Raw genomic sequence first — 4,446 nt, forward strand, 5'->3', positions numbered from 1 at the left:
GGATCTTGTCTTGATCCACGGTTTTCTGAAATTTCACATTAATTTATCTAATTGTATACCTTTTTTTTTTTTTTAATATTTATTTATTTGGTTACACCGGGTCTTGGTTGCGGCACACGGGCTCCTGAGTTGCGGCAGGAGAGCTTCTTAGTTGTGATATGTGAACTCCCAGTTGCTGGATACACATGGGATCATACTCCTAGGCAAGGGATCAAACCCGGAACCCCTGCATGGGGAGCACCGAGTCTCACAAACTAGATTAGCAGGAAAGTCCATCGCTAGATCTATTTTTATCACAGAAATATCAGCCTTGTTTATTCCCACAAGGCCTCAAAAAATTGAGGCAACAGTCATGCTTTTCCCCCCCTATATGAATCTTTAGTAAAAAGCAAAAGACTCATTCGATTATGAAGAGAAGCACAAGTATAGATTGTATACCTTTTTATATCTACTGTGCTAGGTGCTCTGTAGACCCTTTCTGTTTGAAGATGTGTGTCTCCTTTTTCTTTGGGTAATTCTCTTGATTTAACCTTTTTCTCCCTTTAACTATTGATATCCAGAATCAACTCCATGATGATTTAATGCTGCAAAAAGTTGTGAAAGGAGGAGATGGGATGGCCTTTCTAGCATTAAAGATGCAGCAACATCTCTCCCCTAGTGAAGGGCCTGGCTCAGTTCCCGTGATCAAGCTCTGGGCTCTTGGCGTGAGTGAGAAATACACTATAGGAAGGAGCAGCCTGTATACGTAGCCGCCTGTCCTTTCCCCCAAATCCACCCCCTCCCCCAACAAGCTTGGATGAGGATGGAGGTTATGAGTCATATTGATCTAGGAGGAACAATGGTGCCGTCTCCTTCCTTGGGGCTTTGGAGAAGATCATTCATTCATTCATTCATTCTTAGCCAGGCACTGTGCTAAGTGCTGGGGATAAACAGATAAAAGAGCCTCTCGGTTTCTGCCTCTGAAGAGCTGACAGTCTACTAGGTGTGACTAACAGGTACAGAAAGAGCATACCATGTGATAAGGGCCATGATGGGATGTCAGGGAGACAGTGTAGCACTGAAGTCAGCAGTCTGAATCCCAGCTCTGCCATTTGTTATCTGGACGACTCTATTATTTCACTTTGCTAATCTTCACTTTCCTCTTTCATGGGGTTGTCGTGAGGATTAAATGAAATAAGGCATGGGAAATGCTCATCTCAGTACCTGGTAAATATTGAGAATAATAATATTGAGAATAACACGTGCTGCTAGTCTGGAGAAGATGGTGATCATCTCTCTGCCTGGAGATGAGGAGGAGGGTGGGAGTCAGGGAGGGTTTCATCCAGGAAGGGATCTCCAAACACTGACACTTCCTTCCTGAGAAAGACCCCCAGGGACTTCCCTGGCAGTCCGGTGGTTAAGACTTCACCTTCCAATGCAGGGGGTGCGAGTTTGATCCCTGGTCGGGGAACTAGATCCCACATGCCTCGCGGCCAAAAAACCAAAAAACATAAATCAGAAGCAATATTGTAACAAATTCAATAAAGGCTAAAAATGGTCCATATCAAAAAAAAAACTTAAAAAAAAAAAAGGCCCCCAGATGGTATCTTCCCTTGTCCCAGAACTCCAAGGAGTCACATTTTTGACCATTGACAAGAGCCTCCAATGAGGGAAATTCACTCTAAGGCCACTGGGGTAACTTAACCATGGTACCAGATTTCTGCTGCCTTGGCTTCTTTATTGGGTGCTTTCTGGGAGATGCAAGGATGAATAATGCATAAACCTGCATTATGATCACCATCTGCCAGACTCTTTTGCAGGTATTGTCTAATTTAATCTAACCCAATAATCCTCTGGAGGAGGCTACTTTTTTTGTGTGTGTGTGTGAGTTGTTTATTTATTTATTTATTTATTTATTTATTTATTTTTGGCTGTGTTGGGTCTTCGTTTCTGTGCGAGGGCTTTCTCTAGTTGTGGCAAGTGGGGGCCACTCTTCATCGCGGTGCGCGGGCCTCTCACTGTTGCGGCCTCTCTTGTTGCGGAGCACAGGCTCCAGACGCGCAGGCTCAGTAGTTGTGGCTCACGGGCCTAGTTGCTCCGCGGCATGTGGGATCTTCCCAGACCAGGACTTGAACCCGTGTCCCCTGCATCGGCAGGCAGATTCTCAACCACTGCGCCACCAAGGAAGCCCGAGGCTACTTTTCTTCCAGTTTTATGGATGGTGGAAGTGAGCTCAGTTCAGGGACATTAAATTAATCATCGAGATCATGCAGATAGCAGACAGAACTGAGATTTGGTCCCTGCAGTGTGGCCGCAGGCTGATATGCATTTCACATCCTGCAACAGCCTCATTCGCATAGAATCATCAATCAAGAATTGTGGGGACTTACCTGGTGGCTCAGTGGTTAAGAATCCACCTGCCAATGCGAGGGACACGGGTTCGAGCTCCGGTCCGGGAGGATCCCACGTGCCGCGGAGCAACTAAGCCCGTGCACCACAACTACTGAGCCTGCACTCTAGGGCCCACGAGCCACAACTACTGAGCCCGTGAGCCATAACTACTGAAGCCCATGTGCCACAACTACTGAAGCCCGCGCACCTAGAGCCCGTGCTCCACAACAAGAGAAGCCACCGTAATGAGAAGCCTGCGCACCGCAATGAAGAGTAGCCCCCGTTCTCCACAACTAGAGAAAGCCTGCGCGCAGCAATGAAGACCCAGCATAGCCAAAAATAAATAAATAAATGAAATAAATTTATAAAAAGAAAAAAAAAGAATTGTGGCTCAGGAAGGGACTGTAGAGATTCACTCAGTGCTTTAAGCTCCATCACTGGGAACACTCTCTGACATACACTACTTTTTCTAAGTTCCAACCTTTCCTGCCACTCAGTCAGGATCGGGGGAGGAAAAGCTAAGGGGGTCTGCCTCTCTAGAGGCACAGAAGTGCTGGTGGTCTTGCCGTATCTGCTCCAGCACCCCCACTCCTGGCACATACAGGGATTGCCACAAAGTTCTGAGCAATGTCCCAGTGCCTTTCTTACCTGGAATCTGGGCAAGTGTGGTAACCCCCAGGGGCTGGGACCCACAAGCCGGTGGTCCTTCTACTGGCCGTCAGTCCTGGGGTGCTGTCCTGTCTCGTGTACAGGCCAGCTGCACAGCCCACCGGACCCCAGAGCGTCCAGGCAGGCTCCCTACTGAGCTCAACGTCCTCCGTAACTTACTGTCTCCTCCTTGTGGACATTTGTCCCCAGCGGGCTCACAGAAGCTGGCAGCTGTGCTGTCGGAGGACTGTAAGGTCAGAAGCCCCGGGGGAGATCGGGGGGAGATGGGCTGCGTTTGCCCAGTAGTCAGGCAAGACGATGAAGGGAGCGAAGTTTACCTGCGCTTCACTCGGCTACCCTCTCTGCTCCATCTCTTCCTGCTTGTGTAACTTAGGCCCCTTTGCACATAAGAAATATACTTTTAGGAAGTGAAGGTACCTGTCATTTACATCTTAATATGCTTTTCAGTGCACATATCACCTTTTGGGAAGGGATTTGTTCTTTAGGCTTCAGCCTTGGCTGTGAGAATTAAAAGATTTTATCCATAGTTAGCAGCAGGTGTGTGTTGTACATCTCTGTGTAGGAGGCATCATATTTTTTTGAGGGTCTTTCTTTGCTGAAATCACACACCACCTGGCCATGAGCCTATGCCAGCAGGCCCTCTGCTGCAGGGAGCAGCAGATTCAGTTTCAGGTATTTTCCAGAAGAGGCAGAAGGTACTCTGGGCTCCTATGTGTTCCCTCTCCTTTGTGATTTTCTCCTCAAGACACACAACTAAACGTCAAAACTGGGAAGAGGAAAATTCAATCCCTCCTTCCAAGAGCTGATAATGCAAGGATCTTAAGCTATTTATTCATCTATTAACCTAATTTTTCTTTCAGTTGAACTTCAGGGTGCACAGAATTGGGATAATCAAAATAATTGAATTCTAGCATATTCATCATTCATCCATGAATGATTCCCTCCCTCCCTCCCTCCCTTTCTTCCTTTCTTTCTCCCTCCCTCCCTCCCTTCCTTCCTTCCTTCCTTCCTTCCTTCCTTCCTTCTTTCCTTCCTTCCTTCCTCCCTTCTTTCGTTATAATGCAATAAGAACCTGTAAACCCAAACCAAAAGCTAGGACCTTGACAATGACCTATATTTAATCATATTCCCTCTACCCATCCCACCCGTACTTTTGTCTCCTGTATCTGAGGTTATGATCATCCCAATTCCTGTGTCCATCACTTCCTTCTTTCCTTTTTTAAGACAGTTTTGTTGCATCTATATGCATTTCTCACAGTACATTTTTTATTTTAGTTTTTTTTGACTTAAGATTATATTGCTAAGATTCTTCTGTATTTTTGCTTTTTGCTGTCATTTGTTGTTTTGACTGCTGTGTATGTTTGGTTGAATGAATAGACCACATTTGTTTTTATCTGTTCTCCTACT

The 4,446-nt window shown here is 46.2% G+C and overlaps 1 non-coding gene across 1 annotated transcript; it reads right to left on the reverse strand.

Moving 5' to 3' along the window:
- Positions 1-306: 306 nt before the first annotated feature.
- Positions 307-425, reverse strand: LOC114238324 (U5 spliceosomal RNA). The gene has a single exon (XR_003623714.1). It is a non-coding gene; the product is annotated as a U5 spliceosomal RNA (small nuclear RNA).
- Positions 426-4,446: the final 4,021 nt, after the last annotated feature.

This window comes from Balaenoptera acutorostrata, chromosome 20 (genome assembly GCF_949987535.1).
Source record: "Balaenoptera acutorostrata chromosome 20, mBalAcu1.1, whole genome shotgun sequence".
In the NCBI taxonomy this organism is placed as follows: Eukaryota; Metazoa; Chordata; class Mammalia; order Artiodactyla; family Balaenopteridae; genus Balaenoptera; species Balaenoptera acutorostrata.